Here is a 23,436-nt window from a genome sequence, read left to right on the forward strand (position 1 = left end):
TCAGCGTGTAATTGGACAAAAGTGCGCGTACACGCGATTGGCCTATGTACGTGTATTTCATGGGTGCGCGGGCACTTACACACGCAAGTACGTCAGCGCACCTGTATCCTGTGGTGCGTGGGAATTTCCACACGCTATTGGACTGGGAACTGGATTCCAGGGGTGCGCGGGTCACACGATCGCCTAGAACACGCGCAAAGCATAAATTTGCGCACTTTAACAATAACAAGCTCAGACGCCAGGATGAACATACCGTTCCTAGCAGCAGTGGCAGTGGGCTACCCAAGGAGGAGGAGGAGGATAGTCAGGGCCAGAATATTCACACCCATAACCAGCCTTTTCGGGATGCCTGATGACCAGGTGTATGGGAGGTACAGGTTTCCACCACACATAATACTGGACCTGGTGAGTGAGTGGGAGGATGACCTCACATCACCCACCCTGTGCTCCCAAGCACTCAGCCCCCTGGAGAAGGTCCTCAATGTACTGCACTTCTTAGCCACTGGATCATTTCAGCGGACAAGTGCCATAGTGGGTGGGGTGTCACAGGCCACCCAGTCACGCTGCCTACACCAGGTCTTGAACATCATCACTGCACGCCCATCAGTCCGCAGGCACATATACCTGCCCAGAACACCTGCAGAAAGGCATGCTGCCACCCTGGATTTTTACGGTGTGGCACGATTCCCCAAAGTGCTAGGTGCCATCGACTGCACCCATGTGGCTCTACGTCCCCCCAGGGCATCTGAGCACATCTATAGGAACCGCAAGCACTGGCATTCCATCAACGTGCAGGTAGCATGTAATGCCAAGGGAATCATCACCTCAGTATATGCCAACTATCCCGGGTCCACCCACAACAGCTTCATTTACCGAATGTCCACCCTATGGCGATACATGGCTGCTTGGTGAGTATGTATTCCACTGCACATGCATGCATGTTGGATACTGAGCAAGGTCACAACCCCACCAATGATACCAATCACCACCTCCACAGGGGACAGTGCCTACCCTCTCAGCCCCCACATGATGACGCCAATTCGGAACCCCACCACGCCACCCGAGGTAAGATATAACACAGCCCACATTACGACCCGGGGCATAGTGGAGCGCACATTCGGAGTGCTAAAGTCACGCTTTCGCTCCCTTGACCGTTCTGGCGGCCAGCTGTTATACGCTCCCCCAGTAGTGTGCAGGATCATAGTGGCAGCATGTGTCCTGCACAACGTTGCAACACGCCGGGGCCTGGCCATGGACATGGTGGTGGCCCCACATCCCCAACCACATGCACAGCCGCTGCGCATGGGAGGGGAAAGAGCACGGGGGAGGCAGCCCGTACACAGCTAGTGGCTAATTACTTCACATAGAAATCACACCCCTGTGGAGTGCACACTGCCCTGGCACATTCCATCTGACAATCAATGATGACTCAACCTGACACGGATCCTGAATGTCTGGAGAATGAACCGTGAATACCATATCAGCCTGAGATTGTTCACCTGGAAGTGTCACAATGTGTGCATCCCTACCCACACAGACACCACCAATGCAGTTTTGTGGAGTTACACATTCAAGCAGCTAAAAAGAATACCCACTTGCAAAATGCAACAAGAGGACAGTGCCATGTCAGCCAACCCAACCCCAGCACCGCCACACGACACACCGTGCCATGTCATGCTATTTGCAGGTAAACAAAGTAATCCCCACAACATGACACTAGTGTCACTATGTACAGTGTCCCTATTAGAAACCTGCAACACCTGAAATGCTCACAGCAATGCCGGACCAACAACACACTTGAGCACGTACTACCATTAACATGACATCACAAATGTTACATATTAGTAGTCTCACCACCTGGAAATGCCTGCACTCCCACCACTACCAACTGTGCAGTGTTGGCGCCATGTAGAGTTGTAGGTGCACTGCTGCCAACATGGACCCCATCTCCAGACTAGAGGTCCTTGTGTAGACATGAGAAAGGGACCTGCAAATTGGGAGGTAGACACAGAAGATGAGTTACACATCAATGCAACATGCAGTGTACAACACAACAGCAATATGCACTAGGAATGTATACACAGTATTGACTACAGACTGCCCACACAGCTCATGGGAGTCCAACGTCACTGTGTAATTCACTGTCACTTGGGCACACCCTTTGCAAGCCCATGGAAACGGGAAGCAGGAGGGGTGTGTGTGACTCAAACCCAAGCATCTGAACCAAATACATTACAAGCCTGCATGTGCCCAGCCACAATGCAGCGTATGCCCACAGGAACCACGGAAGCCAACAAATCGTCCCAAAAAAATAGGGAATAAAATAAATAAAAATAAAAATAAAAATAGGAAACAATCAAAAATGGCCATTAATGGGCCTGGGGGGGTTGGGGAGGCCACCCAGGAGGTCCGAGGACAGGATGCACACCAGAACCCACCTGCGTGGATCCTGGGAAAATTAAACACCTCCATGGGCTCATGGCCCACACGGCTACCCTATTGTGGGAGTATCACTGCTGTCGCTATTATCACCCTGTGCAGCTGCATCCGGAGGTGGTTGCACTATGGGAGGCAGCCCACGCAAGGCCCTAGTCTGCTCCTCCATGGCTGCAAGCATGCGGGTGTGGTAGGTCTGGTTCTGGAGGATGAGTGTGCGGAGGTCCCCATGCAACAACTCACGGGATGCCCGGACCTCCGCCCTCGTTGCCTGCATCTCAGCTGAGAGCGTACGGGTAAGACGCTCCAGCTGCTGTTCTGTCCTTTGGTGTGTTGAAGCCTCAAGCTCAACAAGAGTCGTCCTGAGGTGAAGAAGCTCCTGCCTCAGGGCTTCCCTGTGGCCCTGGGACTCAATGGAGATGGCCTCCTGCAGAGTCGCCAGAGCCGCCCGCCTGTCCCTGTTGGACCCCAACATGTCCTCCCTGTGTGACTGGCAGTTGGAGTCGGTTGCCTGCTCTAGTCGCTCCATCAGCCTTTCTGGGGGGACAATGTAAGTGGCCACCCTATCCATGGCCTGAGCCATCATCTCGGATGATGCAGCCTGTTGGGTTGCCATACCGTAAATGGATTGCTCCCATGCGGTATTGCCAGGTGGCGTACGGCCACCACGTCGGCGGGCACCACACCTGTCTGGGGCAAGGCGAACTGCGCCTTGCTGTGCCGGCACTGCCTGAGGCTGCAGGACTGCATTCCCCCTCTGATCTGCTGTCCCAGGAACAGGATCAGATGTCGCGGAGTGTGACCCTGCATCCGTAACCACCAAAGGCGTAGCTGCCAACACTGACATCCCCATGGAGGGTTCTGATCCTGGTGCAGGTGGGTGAGACAGAATAGAATCCCTCCCTGGAACACTCACCTGCGACGGCACGTAGGTCTCATCCGAATCAAGTAGTACAGCTCGGGGGAGGTGCAGCCAGAGACACCCCTTGAGAGCACGACCTGCAGCACTTGTGGGTTCTCCCCCACCACCACACCACGTCCCTCACTGGTGGTTGGTCAGCCCTCGGACCCCTCCTGGGTCTGCACCATCTCCACAACCCCAGCAGTGTCAGGTGCGTCTTCCCCTGCAAAGACATGAAAACAAAGAAATGGAAACAGGCATTAGCACCATGGCACACAATGAGGGCTGAGAAGCAAGAGAACCAGTACTTGATTGACACATGTCCCACATGACTAAAACCCTCCCATGCATGCACCCTCACTGCGTATGAAGTGCAGGCAAATGGCACACACTGATGACACCAAGATGGAAGATGAACACATTTTCTGCATGCTGCATGGCAGTGGCATCACACATTGGCCTGTGATTGCCAGGTGAAACACACATGCCATCACACAGATGGCATGTACCATTGCTATTGAGTGAAGATGGAGAGGGCAGCACCTATTCATTCAGTCCAGTTCCCGCATGTAATTGCTTTTCTAATTCTAACAGGTCAGATTTTTCACCTGGAGCTGCCAGTCTGAAATGGTCCAATTGCACAGGGACATGTGTGTACAAATGATATCCAGGTAACAAAGTCACTCCACTTTACCATAGCCATGTCAGACATGTGACTAGTGGACAGCGACATGGCTAGTAAAAGTGGGGGAATGCAAACAATCTGACTGAATGAACAGTGAAAAATAAGCAACTATGTTGTGGCAAGGTGACACTTCAAGGGCAACTGGCGTGCAGTTGGGCTAGATGTCTACTGTTGGCAGAAGGGATACTGCTATGGCCAAATGCAGCTGCGCAGGAAGTATTGTATGAAGCACATGGCTGACCCATACGACTCAGGCGCACACACTCTCACCTGGCACACAAACAGAAGCCCTCACACACACACCATGCACATGGATGACACACACATGCATGTGCACTCACCGGACAATGCCTCGTAATCAGCCAGATCTCCCACGCCTTGGATCTGTTCCTCCGTGACGTAGGTTCCAGCGACTGACTCATGTGGAGTGAGTTCCATGTCTACTACTGGAGACCCACCTCCAGTCACTAGAGTTGCGGCATGACTTGAGGCCAGCTTACTCTTTGCCCTGCGCTTTAGGTCATTCCAGCGCTTATAGCAATCATTGGCTGTGCGCCTCACGATTCCAAGGGCACTTACGATGTCCGCAACGGTCTGCCAGTGTGCCTGGCGTTGTGCAGGTGTGGTCTTGGATCCTGCAACAATGACCATCTCGTTGTCATGTCCGGACGCATACTCGACAAGTGCATTCAGTTCGTCATCCGTGAAGCTGGGCTTCCTGGACGGGCCGGACTGTGTAGCCGTGTCTGGGGCATCAGCCTGTGCCGGACGAGCACTCTTCCTGTTCCGCTTGGAAGGTGGTGGTGATCCTGAGTGTCCTGCGCCGCTCTGGACACTAGGGGCAGGAGCCCTGGTGGACTCTGTATCAGGAGTGTGGGATTGCACACTCAGCATGGGAGTTGGTGCAGGCATTGGCTCTAGTGTGATGGTGTCAGGGGGAATGTCAGCAGCATGGACTAGGACCGACACTGTCCTGGCTGGGTGTGTGAGGGCTGGGGTGGATGGAGCCGCAGCTGCCCCTGCAGCTTCTCCGCCCTGACTCCTTGGTGCAGCAGATGACCTTGCTGCCCCAGATCCACGTGGCATGATGGCATCAACGTGCACCAGCGCACGTGTCGTAGCCCTGCTGACCTGGAAGTCAGCCATGGAGTCAGCCAGGTCTGGTGCCACAATGGGCTGGTCCAACAAGGATTGAGCATGGTGGGTGTCAGCCACATCAGCCTTAACGGGAGGGGGGGTGGGGGGGTATATGGGTGCCCGTGACTGGTCCTCCACATATGGGGGGACAGGCTCACCCTGCAAGTTACGACCACGTCCCCTACCGGAGCCACCACTTGTGGCTCTTCCACCTTTGCCACCCTTACGGAATCCTCGCCTCCCAGCCATGGCACTGATGTTAATGTGCGTATGGGAGTGGATGTAGACTATTGTCCTGGGCAATTGGGGGTCAAAGGGGTTGGGTACCAGATGGTAATTGTACCCTAGTGCTCTAGCAAGGCTGAATGTAACCCCTGGAGAAAGATGACGGGTCATGCAACGCACAGGAGGCCCAAAAAAGGGAGATGACATGCACGCAACCCCTCCTAGACCACGTGTGCAGAAAGAAAAACCTGCACTACGCTGTGGCACCCAGTAACACAAGAATGAACGTATGCGTGTCACACGCAACCTAGAATGACCTCTGAAGGGGTAGGCTACACACGGGGCAAGCACAGATGTTAGATACGTGCGTGACTCACCGTCTGCCAGGTAAAAGAGCGTGAAAAATGAGCATGTTTGGTTGGCAACACCCCCGCCAAAAGAAGATATGTACGCTGTCTGAGGAGACAGGACAACAGTAGAAGGGAACACTGTTTGAGGGAACAGGCCCAGGTAAACCAGTACAAGAGAAAAAATAGAAAAAGCTGTCAGAGGTAACAGGGAGTACAAACTTGAAACGCCGTGAAGTAAATCGCGTGTGAAACGACAAGAAGTACAGAATTCACCCACTCGCTCTCCACGAAAAGCAGTACAAGGAATTGGTGTTCTACATGTACCTTATATGCAGGACCACACGTACAGCGTCACTTACGCGGCGTGTACGTGCTAGGCCCATTCCCACCAATTACACGCTTTGTCACTTCTGCGTGTAGGTCCATTTGCACCAATTACACGCTTTGTCACTTCTGCGTGTATGTCCATTTGCACCAATTACACGCTTTGACACTTCTGCGTGTAGGTCCATTTGCACCAATTACACGCTTTGACACTTCTGCGTGTAGGGCTATTTCCACCAATAACACGCTTTGACACTCGGACGTGTCACGCAACTTTTTCCTACGCGTGCACGTGACTTCATAGACACGCATACGTGTTTACGCGCTAAGGGCCTTTCATCGATTTACACGCAGACGTGTGGGATTTTCACGTGCAAAATTACTCACTACGTATCAAGCTGTCCACGCGTTCACACACGAAAGACCATGCTCCTGCCCAGGAGGCCAAATTACTGCCCCCCAGAGCCCTGAGCACGCTCCCACCTGCCATCTGCTGCTGCCTGACTGCCTGCTGCCCATGTGCCCTGCCATTTGCTGCCTGCACATCAGCCAGGGGTGCTGTTGCTGTGACCACCACTGCTGGAACCAAAGGCTCCCGACTGCTTTTCCGTCGCCCCACAGCCCAGCCCCAGGACCAAGTTTCCCACCCACTTCTGCCTCTGGGGTTGCCATGTCGGGCACTACAACATCTGGCACCAGAGGCAACCCCCGGCCAAGGAGGCAGAGGGGCACCAGCTTCAGTGCCAGGGAAGTTGGTGTCCTGGTGGAGGATGCCCCTGGTGGCTGGGGGGTGGGGGTGGTGGGAGACATGGGTTGGACATGGGTGGGGGCCCTCTGGCAGGTGCCCCACAGCGCTGGGGGGTGGGGGTGGTAGGAGACATGGGTGGGGGCCTGGTGGAGGCTGCCCCTGCACTGCTGGGGGGTGGGGGTGGTGGGAGACATGGGTGGGTGCCTGGTGGAGGGTGCCCCTGCACTGCTGGGGGGTGGGGGTGGTGGGATACATGGGTGGGGGCCTGGTGGAGGGTGCCCCTGGTGGCTGGGGGGTGGGGGTGGTGGTAGACATGAGTGGGGCCTGGTGGAGGCTGCCCCTGCACTGCTGGGGGGTGGGGGTGGTGGGAGACATGAGTGGGGGCCTGGTGGAGGGTGCCCCTGGTGGCTGGGGGGTTGGGGTGGTGGGAGACATGGGTGGGGGCCTTGTGAAGGGTGCCCCTGGTGGCGGGGGGTGGGGGTGATAGGGGACATGAGTGGGGGCCTGGTGGAGGGTGCCCCTGCACTGCTGGGGGGTGGGGGTGGTGGGAGACATGGGTGGGGGCCTGGTGGAGGCTGCCCCTGCAATGCTGGGGGGTGGGGGTGGTGGGAGACATGGGTGGGGGCCTGGTGGAGGCTGCCCCTGCACTGCTGGGGGGTGGGGGTGGTGGGAGACATGGGTGGGTGCCTGGTGGAGGGTGCCCCTGCACTGCTGGGGGGTGGGGGTGGTGGGATACATGGGTGGGGGCCTGGTGGAGGGTGCCCCTGGTGGCTGGGGGGTGGGGGTGGTGGTAGACATGAGTGGGGGCCTGGTGGAGGCTGCCCCTGCACTGCTGGGGGGTGGGGGTGGTGGGAGACATGGGTGGGGGCCTGATGGAGGGTGCCCCTGGTGGCTGGGGGTGGGGGTGGTGGGAGACATGGGTGGAGGCCTGGTGGAGGGTGCCCCTGGATGCTGGGGGGTGGGGTGGTGGGAGACATGAGTGGGGGCCTGGTGGAGGGTGCCCCTGGTGGCTGGGGGTTGGGGGTGATAGGGGACATGAGTGGGGGCCTGGTGGAGGGTGCCCCTGCACTGCTGGGGGGTGGGGGTGATAGGGGACATGGGTGGGGGCCTGGTGGAGGGTGCCCCTGCACTGCTGGGGGGTGGGGGTGGTGGGAGACATGGATGGGGGCCTGGTGGAGGGTGCCCCTGGTGGGTGGGGGGTGGGGGTGGTGGGAGACATGGATGGGGGCCTTGTGAAGGGTGCCCCTGGTGGCGGGGGGGTGGGGGTGGTGGGAGACATGGGTGGGGGCCTGATGGAGGGTGCCCCTGGTGGCTGGGGGGTGGGGGTGTTGGGGACATGAGTGGGGGCCTGGTGGAGGGTGCCCCTGCACTGCTGGGGGGTGGGGGTGATAGGGGACATGGGTGGGGGCCTGGTGGAGGGTGCCCCTGCACTGCTGGGGGGTGGGGGTGGTGGGAGACATGGATGGGGGCCTGGTGGAGGGTGCCCCTGGTGGCTGGGGGGTGGGGGTGGTGGGAGACATGAGTGGGGGCCTGGTGGAGGCTGCCCCTGCACTGCTGGGGGGTATGGGTGGTGGGAGACATGAGTGGGGGCCTGGTGGAAGGTGCCTCTGGTGGCTGGGGGGTGGGGGTGGTGGTAGACATGAGTGGGGGCCTAGTGGAGGCTGCCCCTGCACTGCTGGTGGGTGGGGGTGGTGGGAGACATGGGTGGGGGCCTGGTGGAGGCTGCCCCTGCACTGCTGGGGGGTGGGGGTGGTGGGAGACATGGGTGGGTGCCTGGTGGAGGGTGCCCCTGCACTGCTGGGGGGTGGGGGTGGTGGGATATATGGGTGGGGGCCTGGTGGAGGGTGCTCCTGGTGGCGGGGGGTGGGGGTGATAGGGGACATGAGTGGGGGCCTGGTGGAGGCTGCCCCTGCACTGCTGGGGGTGGGGGTGGTGGGAGACATGGATGGGGGCCTGGTGGAGGGTGCCCCTGGTGGCGGGGGGGTGGGGGTGATAGGGGACATGAGTGGGGGCCTGGTGGAGGCTGCCCCTGCACTGCTGGGGGGTGGGGGTGGTGGGAGACATGAGTGGGGGCCTGGTGGAGGGTGCCCCTGGTGGCTGGGGGGTAGGGGTGGTGGGAGACATGGGTGGGGGCCTGGTGGAGGGTGCCCCTGGTGGCTGGGGGGTGGAGGTGATAGGGGACATGAGTGGGGGCCTGGTGGAGGGTGCCCCTGCACTGCTGGGGGGTGGGGGTGATAGGGGACATGGGTGGGGGCCTGGTGGAGGGTGCCCCTGCACTGCTGGGGGGTGGGGGTGGTGGGACACATGGATGGGGGCCTGGTGGAGGGTGCCCCTGGTGGCTGGGGGGTGGGGGTGGTGGGAGACATGGATGGGGGCCTTGTGAAGGGTGCCCCTGGTGGCGGGGGGATGGGGGTGATAGGGGACATGAGTGGGGGCCTGGTGGAGGGTGCCCCTGCACTGCTGGGGGGTGGGGGTGGTGGGAGAAATGGATGGGGGCCTGGTGGAGGGTGCCCCTGGTGGCGGGGGGGTGGGGGTGGTGGGAGACATGGATGGGGGCCTTGTGAAGGGTGCCCCTGGTGGCGGGAGGGGTGGGGGTGATAGGGGACATGAGTGGGGGCCTGGTGGAGGGTGCCCCTGCACTGCTGGGGGGTGGGGGTGGTGGGAGACATGAGTGGGGGCCTGGTGGAGGGTGCCCCTGGTGGCTGGGGGGTGGGGGTGGTGGTAGACATGAGTGGGGGTCTGGTGGAGGCTGCCCCTGCACTGCTGGGGGGTGGGGGTGGTGGGAGACATGGATGGGGGCCTGGTCGAGGGTGCCCCTGGTGGCGGGGGGGGTGGGGGTGATAGGGGACATGAGTGGGGGCCTGGTGGAGGGTGCCCCTGCACTGCTGGGGGGTGGGGGTGGTGGGAGACATGGATGGGGGCCTGGTGGAGGGTGCCCCTGGTGGCGGGGGGGTGGGGGTGATAGGGGACATGAGTGGGGTCCTGGTGGAGGCTGCCCCTGCACTGCTGGGGGGTGTGGGTGCAGGGGGACATGAGCAGGTGTGCAGGGTAGTCCCCTGTTTTGTGGGCTGCCTGCAGGGGCCGTGGAGGGTGTACAGGGAACACCTGTGAGGACCCACCCAGCCTAATTGCGTGTGATAATTCCCGCACACCCATGTAATACACGTACCTGGCCAAATCGCATGTGAGAATTCCCGCGCACCCCTGTAATACACGTACCCAGCCGAATCGCGTGTAGAACTTCCCGTGTACCCCTGTAATACACGTACCCAGCAAAATCGCGTGTGATAATTCCCACGTACCCCTGTAATACACGTACCCTGGCCAATCACGTGTAGAACTTCCCACGCACCCCTGTAATACACGTACCAAGCCAAATCGCGTGTGATAATTGTGATAATTCCCGCGCACCCCTGTAATACACGTACCTGGCCAAATCGCATGTGAGAATTCCCGCGCACCCCTGTAATACACGTACCCAGCCGAATCGCGTGTAGAACTTCCTGTGTACCCCTGTAATACACGTACCCAGCCAAATCGCGTGTGATAATTCCTGCATACCTCTGTGATACACGTGCCCTGGCTAATCGCGTGTAAAACTTCACGCGTACCCCTGTAATACACGTACCCTGGCTAATCGCGTGTATAACTTCACGCGTACCCCTGATATGCACGTTACCCGCTTTGCGTTCCTTGTTTGGCAGCCCTGTAGACTGGTCCAGGGTTAGCGCAGCCCTTTGCGATGATTTAGCGATTTTGATGGCTTTTCCTTGCGCGAGGGCGTTCTTGGGGGCGTTACTGGCGCTGCTGCAGGGTCGCTGCGATACTCTGCGCCACGGCTGGTTTGGGAGCCTAAAATCCATGAATACGCTGTGCGCGGAAATTGGTTTTAGCGCACGTGCCTGGCGCAGACAATCGCACGCGGACACTGCGCCAGCCGCTTGTGACACTTTTCTGCGAAATTCTATGAATTACCCTGTTTATTTTAATGGGTCTGAGGCATGTGTTGAAAAACCCTTGTCAGTACCCTTTAACCCCTGTGTTATTTAGCCTCCCTAAAACCATCTCCACTAGAATAAAAAAAAACATTGCACTATGTATTATTCTGATGTTTTCTTAACTTTATAAGTTAACACATATTGTCTTTGTATGTATTGTATATTTACAGTGCTTTATGCAAAAGTGCTGAACAAGTTATAAAAACGGCATAAAACAATCGAAGGCACATCAGGGCATTTGAATTAGGCAGACAGCAAATGTTCTTTGAGGCAAGTCTTAAAACTGGGGAGAGAAGAAATAGAATGAATAGGGAAAGGGAGACGTTACAGGAATTAGGGGCTAACAGAGAAAAAAAACTGAAACAGGAAGAGGCACAGGGGGATGAGGAGTGACTAGTAGACATTGAGGCTGAGACCTAAGAAAATGTGAAGGGGAATAAAAGGAAACACGAGAGGAGAGATACGGTGGGACAAGACCATAGACGCAATTAAAGATGAGACAGAGCAAACAAGTGTCAAAGGAGAGACAATTAAGGAAAGGTGAGGCCAAGAAATTGAATCACAGTGATATAGATAAAGAAGGACACAAATAGAAGAGTTATAGATTGAATGAGGAGGGTCCGGTCGATAAGCTGCAAGACTGAAAAGAACAGTAGAAAAGACGAGAGAATACAAGAACATAGAGTAAAGACATCATAGAATGATTAGTAAGAAACAAATGAGACTAGCAGATTGAAAGCAACAAGAAAGACAAATAGCAGAGATATCAGAGAAAGGTAAAGAGGAATCAAAGAGACCACCCTAGTTGCGGGCAGTTGAACAAGGTACAATAAAAGAGGGAGGGAATGGGACAGAAGGAGGGAGGAACGTGAATAATAGAAGCAGGGAAGACAATATTCTCAATTTCTGATGGATTTGGATGAAGGTAGTAAGTGGTCACCCATGCTTCAACAGCTAGGAGAAATGACAATATAGTAGATTGAAGTGAGGGAGTGAAAAAGGGAAAGGAAGATTTGGGAACCTTCCTCATACAGATCATGGGAGATTCCAAATGAAGTAATGATAACAGCAAAGGGAATATTGTAAAGGGAAAAAAGGTATCCCAAGACAGAACCTTGAGGTACACCATAAGCGAGACAAAGAGTAGAGGAGGACTGGTCATGCCAAGAGTCTGAAAAACTACAAGCTAAGAGATAAGAACGAAACCAATATAACACAGACCCACAAAACCAAGATGGTGAAGGGATGAAAGAAGGCTAGTATGATTAACGTGTCAAAGGCTGCAGAAGGATCAGCAAGTATAAGAAGAGAGGCGAGTTTAGCATAACAAGCAGTGAGTAAAGAGATACAAACAGTAAGGAGAGCAGTATCAGTAGAATGGAAAGGATGGAAAAAGGTTGGTGTGGAGGTAGAAGGGCATTGACAGAGACATGTGAGTAAAACTGTGTGTAAACTATGCGTTCAAGGAGTTTACAAAGAAAAGGCAAGTGAAAAGTAGGGCTACAATTAGCAGCCAACGTGGGGTAAAAGATGTTTTTTTTTTCAAAATTGGCAAGCTGGAAACATGTTTAAAGGAAAGACAGCATAAGTCAGAGAAGAGTTAAAAGTTATTGAATAGGAAAATTGAAGTGGAGAAGTGGATAGACAGAGGGAATCAAAGAAGCAGGGATAGAATCAGAGGGCATGGAAGAGAAACATCAGAATCAGTGAGAGGAGAACATTAACATATCAGAGAGGATGGGGAGACAGAAGGAATAGTGATAAGTGAGAAGGAGTAAACAGTGGTGGAAATACAGCAACTAGGAACAGAGATTTTGTTAGTGAAATATTCAGCAAAATCAGAGGCAGTAAGATGAAAGGGTTGTAGGATCAGGAGGCATTGGTTACAATATACGGTACAAAGTATGGTATAGAAGCTAAGGCTGAGAGGAAAGAGTATTTAAAAGGTTAGAAAAGTATTTTTTTAGCAGCAGATAGGACTAAAGCATCATAGATAGGGTGAGCAGAAGATAGAGATAGGAGATCAACAGATTATTGAGATGTGCACCATCGGTGCTCCGTCCTTCGTAGAACATATCGGGATGAGCAGAGGGAGGAATGTATCCATGGCTGGGAAGTCTAGATGAGGCACAGAGTAGGGAGGAGGGGTATAAAGTATGAAGAGTATCCACTACAGAAGTGGAGTATAGCTGCGCTGGAATCAGGTTAAAGTGATGACAAGATGTTAGAAGAAGGGACAAGATAAGTGAAAACCGCAGAAAAAAGATGTAGGAGAGAAGAAGTGCAGGTTGCAGTGCTTGAAGGATGAAGATGGAGAAGATGATGATTGAAATAAAGGTACAGGAAAGGAGAATGTAAGAAGCAAGGGATCAGAGGAAGGAAATGGGACAGCAGTGACAGAAGAAAAAGAAGAAATACCAGGAACAGTAGGGAACATCAGAAGAGCCAGAAAGATGAGAAGGATGATTAGAAATGCTTAGCAGATGGTAAGAACCAAATGAAGCTAAGAGTGGGAGACTTGAGTGTGTATAAGAGAGATGAAGATTGAAGCTCTGAGAAGAATAAAAGGTGACTCCAATGGAAGAAGAGAGGAAAGAAGGACATCAGGGTCATCGCAAAATGAGTAAACAGCTCCAGAGGGCAGGTAAACAATCATAAATTTAATAGGCTGGGGTTTAGAAAAACATAAACAGTGACATTCAAAAGTAGGGAAAGAGGGTAAATTAGAAGAACCAGGGTTAGGAGTGAAGGAAGCTTACGAAAGTATGCCAACAACCCCACTATTCCAAATTGGGCAGTGGGTGTGACAGAAAAAAAACATGAAGGCATAGAAATAACAGCCGAAAAGCTGGGGTAGCAGTGAACAGTGGGTAAGACAGGTCTCAGTCAAACAGAGAAAGTGGACTTGAAAATGACGTGATTTAATGATGAGTGGGAAAATAATTTAGCAGGTGGAGGAATATGATTACCTATGGCTGAGGGTGAAGGATGCCTGTATTGGGGCAGCACAATTAGCAAAATCAGAGGCGACCCAAGCTAGGTATAGTGGGACAATCACAAGATACACTCAGGAACATGTGAATGGAGCAGTCAAGGTTTCATCAGAAGCTTACAGGCTAGCAGATAGGCAAGCTGTGTTGTATGGAGCACAATTATGGGGCGTTGCTAATTGTAGTACCCTTATGATGACGGGAAATAAAGCTGTGAAGAACATTTTAGGCCTGCCTATGAATGCCCCAAATGTTCCTGTGTTTCTGGAGACACATTTACAGAGAATTGACTTAATATGCAAGCTCAAACCTGTATATTATTTGGTTAGGATATGTGCCTTACCAAGGTTGGTTAAATACAGAGAAGCTTTGGGAGATTATTAGTATTATTATTATTCTTTATTTCTTATAAAGCACAGCACACCCATAGGCATTGGTGCACAACATAAAAACATACAACACAAAAACAACAAAGATAAAAATAAAAAACAATCATGAACAGAGCAATTAGTTAAAATGCAAGACAGTGGGTTTCAAGTAACAAGCAGCAGTAAACAAATTCCACTGGTGGACAAGTGTATCAGGTGAAGATAATCCTCATATTAGTGTAAGATGACATATTATCCAGGTTCTTGCATAGACTAAGGAAAAATGGAAGATTACTGTGGCCACACTCTATAATGATAACAGTCTGTATTACTATTAGTACACCAGGTGTAATCTTGCACCGTTTGCAGAAACCTCAAGTCATGTGTTCTAATATAGTTGTGCCCTATTTGTTGGTGCAGCCATGCCAGGACTTTGTTCCTTAGCACCTCCCCAGGCTCAGGACCCCACAGTTTCTCCACATTAGTAATTGTGATGTTCCATGGGTCCATAAGAATCCCCCTCATGTTTTTGCCAGTAACCTCAGGCATTAGGGATTTCCTAATATGTATACATTTTGGTGGTGGAGCATTCAGGGTGGATTTAGAAGTAACCATTAATCCAACTGGTTTCAGTATGGCAGGGACACCATGGGGGCGGGGGATGAACCACTGAATTCAAGGCTGGGCAGGTTGGCTCGGTCTGGGCTTCAATGGTTACCACAATTCTAGTATCAATGATCACAAAGAAGGAATTTCAATTATATTTGTCTGGCTATGCTGTTTGTGACAAACCGTGCTCTGATCTATTTGACTAGAATTGTTAGCTCTTTCAGTGTGTAGACGTGGTACCCTCATGTCTAATGAGTCACAAACCAAGCAAGATTCTGCAATGTTTGTCCATAGATTAAGGTCACAGATAATAAGCTCTTTAATGTTTGACCATCTTTTAGCATTTATTAGTTTGGCATCCACCCTGTCTTTTTTCAAAGAGAATTGCACCAGTACTTCAGTTATTATTATTTATTGTATTGTTTTATTGGTTTTACAAAACAAACCTTTAACATTAGCATCAACATATTCACAATTCAATTCATTATTTTACATCCCATAAGCACAGTAGTCATCCCAAAATACACCAAATCAATTTAAGCTTTGACATTTACAATTAAAATTAAAATTAAAAACACCCACATGCTCAATTACACATTTTCCTTAAGCACAAAATTCACCAATGTCATAGTTGCAAGGACCAATTCTTTCTCCTAACAAAACCCATTTCCACCACTGTTTAGCCGATAGAGACAGTTTCAGATCCACATGAGCTTCTAAGAATCTTGATCACACTTCAGATAACACTTTGCAGGAAGTAACTAAGTGACATAGAGTTTCAACACTCCGCCATTCCTTGCAATACCTACATTGGGGGTTTATCAGTCAATCTTTTACCATGCTAGTTGGACCGCCCTTGCATCTAAGATATTCAACCTACACCTAAGTAAGAGGTCTCTATAGAGAGCCGATGGCCATTTTTGGAGGTACATTGGCATTTGGTTCAAACCCATTTGCTCCATCCCCACAGTTGGTTTCATGTTATCTTTACCCCTATTCTCAATAGTTGCAATCCAGTCAAGTTCCTGTCGTTTCTTTTTTTCTCACTTTTACTGGATTTGAGGCTAGATCGCTCAACTCAGTACCCATTTTTGCTAGAATGCTCTCAACCCTCCACCTCCACATGATGAGACTTTCTTCGTGTACTACCTTTTGTGGATCAAATATAGAAAAGGGGATTACTGAAGTCTCATAGGAACATTTTCTATAGAATACTGCTATTTTCCAAAAGAACACTGAAGCCATTGATTGGAACCATAGTTCATATCGAATAGAAACCATCGGAAGTGAATTTGGCAGTCTCAAAATCCTGCACCAGAAGAATCCCTCCAAGCTTCCGCAGATCATCCGCAATAAATGCAACGCTGCTTCTGCCCCATAAGTTAGGATCGGGACAACTTTTTGGTGGTGGAATGTAATAAATGGTATCATCGAGAACCTCCCATATTGTCTATGGAGGACAGCCCCCGGACGGTCAGCTTTGATATCTTTGCCCTTGATTGAACATATTATCCCTTGTCATCCATGTTCCTGTTTATTGTCACACCCAAATAGATCATGGACTCCACCACCCCCAGGCCTTCATCACCCACTCTCCATGTGAACTTGGCCGCCTGTTTCCTATGCGCCGACGACATGGTCAAGACGCTGGATTTCCTCACATTGACTTTCATGCCATTATTTGTAAGATATTCATAGAAGGCTTTGATTCTGCTTTGTAAGCCAATGGGGATTTGGTCCAGAAATACCACGTTGTCAGCGAATAATATCCAAGAAACCTCAACTGAATTCACCCTAGGAACAAAGGCTCTAATATCCCTTTGGGATTCAGCCAAGTCTGCTACGTAGAGACAAAAAAGTAGGGGGGATAAAGCACATCCCTGCTTTAAGCCGCGGTAGGTTGGAATCTTCCTTGATAGGTGGCCTTTGGCCGATAGTCTTATTTGAATAGAAGTATTGGATACAGAGCCTCCATGGCCTCTACCAGGACGATGGGGCAATTCCATTTTCTTAATTTAGCCCAAAGTCGTTCTTTATTAACCCTGTCTAAGGCCTGTTCAAGGTCCATGAATGCCATGTATACACAGGTTTTTGATTCAAGCGCCATTTGCTATAAGATGTTAATAATATATATGTTCAACATGGTACCAACACCTTTCACAAACCCAGTTTCCTTGGGTCCAATATTCCAGCCCTGTTTGCCCATGCATTAAATTCCTGCAGCAAGACAGATGCAAATAATTTTCCAACAGAGTCAAGAAGGGTGATAGGGCGATAGTTCTTCAGGTCAGCCCTGTCACCCTTCTTGAATATAGGGACTATGTTAACTTCCCGCCAAGAAGTTGAGATTTGTTTATTATGCATAACTTGTTTAAACATGGAGACCACCATTCCTCCCCATAACCCTCTGTTATTTTTCAGCACCTGATTAGACAGACCATCAGGGCCCGCTGGCCTCGAGGAACTAGGATTACCTATCATCCATCTTGCCTCATCCTCATAAAATGCACATTTCAATCTCTATCTAGAACACTCTGCAAACAGGGCAGAATAGTAAGACACCCATCTTTCTTCACTTACTGAGCTCATAGTGTGTGCTAGTGTAAAATAACCTTGATTGTTCAAGAGTTCCCATCGGTTTCTTGTGTTTTTGCAACAAACCATTTTGTGTATTTTCTCAGCGTCTGTTTGTGCTCTTAGTGCTTTTGTTGATATTAAACCATTTTTATATTTTAGTTTTTTTCCTTTGAATTCTCTCCTTCAACAATGATTCCACTCCCCTCCTGATCTTTCTAATATCAGCCCTCAGGATTTTTCTTACCCTCACCAACTCCATGTCATATGCATGTTTTGGCAACATAGCGCTTTTTCCATCCTTGCTAGACACTTGTCTGAAGTCCTTGATGATCCATAGATAATAAACCTTTTTGGGATTATCTTCTATTGCATATTGATATTGTTTTACCACCTTTGCAACATCATCCTTTCTAAGCCTCAGTCTTTTCTTTCCCCAAGTTAACTCTACTGAACCCATTCACTGGATCGACCAGACATACAGAAATAGCCAAAAGATCATGATCCCTTGACACCTGTTTTACAACTCACATTTTTCTACCACTTCACTCATATTTCTTTACATGAAGCAATAGTCCACCAAGATCTCTGCATGCCTCTCCCCATGTGCATGCACCTGGCCGATCACCTTGTGTTTGGGCATTGATCATATATACATATCTTGAGTCAATAGCTGCAAACCAACTACGTGCTCGACCCTCCAAATCCAATTATTTCAATGGCCAACCTTCTTTATTAAATAATCTGATATTTAATCCCCACATATGATAAACCTTGCATCTTCTCACTCTATCATGTTGACAGCCACATAATTAGTTACTGATTAAACAAATGTATTTTTCCGGGACATATTCACCCTCCAATATACGTTGACTAGTAGATATTTTGTTTTCAGTTGGCGGGTGTCCCTTGTAATTTTCAAAATGTGCTCATAAGGACTTGGATACTCATGACTCATTATTATCAGCCCCATCCCCACTTTTATCAGCATCAAGAGACCTGAATAGGGTCTCCCTGTGATTCCTTTGCACGCTGGGTTTAGGTGGGCCTCATAGCCATCGCACAGGGGTGTGGATCTATGCCATGTCTCTTGTGAGCAAAGGATATCAAATTGATCCAACACAAAAGATTTGTCAGAGAAAAGTGACTTGAAACCTTGTGTATTCCATGATGCAATTCAGAGTCTGTGGTTATTCCGAAGACATTCAGTCTAATCCTGATTTGGGATTCCCAATGCACCAGCTAGCCAGTCGCAGTTTGTTGACTTCCCCTCCATCTTCTTTTCCTTTTCCAGTTCGCACACTCACTTGTTAGTTTTTTTCTTTGGTTTTCTGTTATGGCATCCTCCATCTTTTTCATTGGGCAATGCAAAACAACAGCCAGTGAGGAAGCAACAGTGTTAGCACTGATAATTTGATTCAAGGATATCCAGGCATTCCTTCACTAATCATTTGATTTCATGTGGGTGAAAAGTCCTTCCCCGCCTCCCGGCGGGTTATAGAACTATCACTGATTAATCCCAGTGGTCCCAGTTCAAATGTATCGTACAGGGATTGGAGCTTGCTAACTTGGTGCCATTGTTTCCTTTGTGCACTCAGTTCCATGACTTCTGCCAGTCGACTACTGCTCATATTAGAAACAGACAACCCAGTAGTACTGGGTTGCCTATTAACATGTCCAACCTGACAGGACTCATTGCTTGCCTCTACTCCAACAGATATTGGGCCTCAACAGGAGTGTAGCGGTATCCCAGCAATAATACTGCTGGGATATTCAAAGTGCAAATAGCATTACCAATTCTCGGTCCGACGCTCTTAGCGCTGGATCATGTGTAGCGGTACAGTTGTAAGTTTCCATTGGACCCAATGGGGTTGGTTGGGTGCTATGACTGCTGGCGGTAATTAAGCCAGTGGTAATAGTGCCAAAAAATGTGGAGTAAGAGGACATTTTTACCTCCAACAAAACCGCCCGACTCATGATTGGGCCAAACCTTAAAGGCAGCGGTAATAGGGTTACCACTGCATTAAAGGTCTATGGCCCAACTCATGAAGAGGCAACACAGAGGAGATGTTAACTACGGATTCAGTCATTGTTTTTGGGCATGGGGATAAGCATGCACTCTGGTGTCAGGCATTTGTATAGATCACAGTTATTAGGTTACTAAAATATCCCCAGGTGGCCAGGCCTACCCACAGACCACGGGTAACAACTACCTGCACCAGGATGCATTGGCACAGAAGGAAGTTTGTGCCCTAGTCTAGTTTGAACTTATTTTTTTTTATTGGCTTTATTTGGTTTTACAACACAGAAAACCTTTTCCCACAGTTTAAAACAGCCATGTATATGATCCTTAGTGCATGTTATTTTTTTCTTTCCTTTTTTAGTTTTTTATTTATTTTAATCGGTGGAGGTATCTCTTAGAGGGGCAGATTATCTTACAATCTTGCTTCTTTGATCTTCTTGAATATCATCATCACCAACTTTATCAATGCCAAAGTTGTCTCAGTCCTTTCCCTTTCCAGAAGCACTCTTCACCAGTCCTCTGCAGTCCTTGAGGGATGCTTCTTAATTTCCTCACCTAGTAGTGTCGTCCTCATATGTTTTATTGCTGGGCAGAATATGATTAGGTGTTTTTAGGTGTTTCAGTGTTTCTTTTGATTGCTCCGATCCATAGGGCCTGCAGGACACCTCACAACCACTCAGTTTCCATGGTCTGAGTATTTCTCTTGTAGGAAGCAAATGAGTCTGAATCTCAAAAATGGGTCCCTGAAGTACCAATTCAGAAACTGTTGGCGGTATCTCGGCAACTTATTTAATTTTCTTGCCCCTTGTTGGGGCTTGCCATAGAATGTCTACCTTTGTCTTTCCTCCTGAGTTATAATCCAATCTTGTGAAAATAATTTCCTTTTGATCTTGTTTGGATTTTCGATCAAGATTCTATCTGAGTCATCTAGTTCAGTCAAAGTTCATTTGCATTAATCTCCACTCTTAGAGTGTTAATTCACTGTTTTGTGGCAGAACTTTCTTAAGTACTGCAAATCACCTTTTTGGTGCAGGTTCAAATCATTTTCAATAAAGGGAAAGTGATTTCCAGGTCACAATACCAAGGATTGATGTCAGGCCCAACTCCATCCTAACAACCAGATGTGGAGTGCTTTTTGGTAATCAGAGTATTCTTTTCCAGAAAACTCCCTCAATTATTGCCCAGTTCTCTGCAGGGAATGAACATGAGGTTTCTGTGCCATATGTTAAAATTGGCAGGACCTTTATATGATAGAAATACATCAAAGGAGTTATTGAAAAAACAAATAATTTTTGTAGGAGGATTCTCCACTAGCTTGCCTGATTTTTTGCCTTAATTCCTAGGGCCTCAACTCTAGGGGCATTGGTGTTGCTTGTATTCAAGCAGGCCCCCAGGTTGGTGAATGGCCTTACCTCTGGAATTTTTTCATCCATTAATTTCTTCTTTTGACATATCCAAAGGTCATCATCCTCGATTTTGTTGGATTAATGCAAAGGCCATTGTCATTGACATATTATTGCAATGCTTCTAGCTGTCGTTGCAAACCTATTGGCGTCTGGTCTACCAGAACCACGTCATTGGTGTATAAAAGTCTTTCCACTGGGGTCCTGGCTAGTTTTGGTGGAAAACAGCGGGTGTTCACAAAAGCTTCATTTATGTTCAATATGAACAGGTTGGACATCCCTGCTTTAGGCCTTTGTTAGTTGGTATAGAGTTTGACAAACGTTCTGCTCTATCTAGCCTCACTTTTATGGAAGTTCCAGTGTAGAGATCTTTAATTGTTCACAAAATGGTGTCGGGCAACCTCACTTTTCCAACTAGTTCCACGGGTTTGTCTGTTTTATGGTATCAAAGGTCTGGGTGAGATCTATAAATGGCATGTAAATAGTCATCTCTTTCTTCCTATCCACTCGAGCCTTCATGATGTTTATTATGAAGATGTTTAATGATGTCTCAATCCTTTGACAAACTTTGCATGCCATTCATCTCCCCATCCTGATGTGATGCTCCACTTCGATTTTTCAGAATCAGTGAGGCGAATACTTTTCCCACAGCAACCAGGAGCGCTATTGGCTGATAGTTGGACGGGTCTGTCCTGACCCCCTTATTATAGATTGGTATAATCACTACTGTTTTCCATGTTGCCAACACCTTGTGAGATTTCATAATGTATTCAAAGAGATTGTGCAGGAATTTCACCCATTCAATTGGATCTTGTTTTAATATAGCGTTGTCATCCCATCTGACCTGGGAGCTCTCGACTTGCTAGATTTTACAATAATATCTTGAATAGATGAAGTATCAAATCTAGATGGTCTGCTGCCTTATCGGTTTGGGCTTGCCCACATGGTTCTTTATTAGCAGGATAGCAAAATTTGGAAAAGTATAGTTCCCAAACTGTTCCTGTTATAGGATTGATAAGTAGAGGATCTTGTGGAGAGTCCAACCCGTTAATGTATCCCCAAATTTCTGCTGTATTTTGTTTAGGTGATTTTTGCAAGCAAGGATTCAGCATCTTTTTGTAATAGCCATTTCTTGTGTAGTCGTGTCCAATTCTGATATTGCTGTTTAATCTAATGAATTATTAGACTAAACTGTCTAGATGGAGTTTTATTTAGTTGACAGATGTTAGAATGGAGGATCTTTTTTTCGTATGGACCTTTTGATCAAAGACATGTAGCTGGAGAATAATTGGTCTTTTTCCTCCACCCTTTTTTAATTCAAAAACTTGAAGCAACCTGGAATAATCAATCACAAGATCTCCCTTATGGCAATTCAGGTGGGATACTTCCTTTTTTTGATGTTCAGTCAGGCCAGCAATTTTTACTGGAGGAGTCCTCAGTCTGTTCCTGCCAGGTATCACACCTATGGGCACTTTTTGGGTTTCTCCTTGAACATCCTTTAGTGGGTCACAGGTCAAGCTCATCAAATTGTGGTCACTACCGTGCATTTCTTCTACTACCAATGACCGAACCTTCGTAATCATATTGCGAGATGTGCATATGTAGTCAAAAATGTGGGCAATTTGTATTCCTTTTCTAATGATCCTTCCCGGGCTATCCCCCTTGTGCTAACATTAAGGATATCTATATTCCTAGAACTAATTATATTTCTCCACATTTGGCCCCCATTTTGAGCTTGGGTCATAATTGGCCGATCAGCTTAAATTTCCCATCCGTTGTTATCAAAACATATGCAGTTTAGATCTCCACATATGATGAACCAGGAATCTGGTCATTTTTCCCTTTGGGTGTCAATTACGTCTGCCACTTCGTCAGCAAGATTGTCATTTTATTTAATGGCTGGATTCCAATAAATAATCATAATGATCAGTGTTTTCTATACATGTGTCCTTTCTTCCAAGATATTTCCCACCAATAATTGGATGTTGCAGTTAGAGTAGCAGTTAATTGTATATTGTAGTTAATTTTTGATTGCAATCATAAGACCTGACATTGGTCTGCCTCTCTTTCCTTTCACAGCTGTGTTCAAGTAAAGCATGTATCTATCCACAACTGGTGTATCCCTGAGCCATGTCTCTTGCAGAAATATTACATCAAACTTTTTAAATATAAGGTTTCCTTTGACAACCAAATGGGAAAATCCCTGGTGTTCCAGCTGGCCCATGTAAAGTACTTATCTCTGGGGTTTCCATGGCATTATGGGTTGGTGATTTTGTCTGCCAGCCACTTCCATGTCTCCACATCTCCATCCTATTTTGTCAATGGTATACCTCCCTCTTGAGTTATAGATTTCTTGTGTGCTCCAGCCATTTTACATTTTGGGTCTGTAAAATTATGTGACGTGTCGTGTTTGACATCTGCTAGTTCTAGCCTCAAAACCCTAAACTCATTTGATGTCTGTCTCATCCCGTTTTCCCTCTGAGACCTAGGTGGTTCATATTCAATTAACTCAAAACCCATAGGTCTCAATCGATAAGCCTGTTCCATTATTAACTGTTTGATTAGGGGTGATGAAGTGGATAAAATCACCCTGTCTGTTCTTATTTCTTTTGGGAACTCTATGATGATCAGGTTGTCTGATGTTAGGAGTCTTACGTTAGGGACA

Source organism: Ambystoma mexicanum, chromosome 1q, assembly GCF_040938575.1.
Source record: "Ambystoma mexicanum isolate Mex_15411 chromosome 1q, UKY_AmexF1_1, whole genome shotgun sequence".
Lineage (NCBI taxonomy): Eukaryota > Metazoa > Chordata > Amphibia > Caudata > Ambystomatidae > Ambystoma > Ambystoma mexicanum.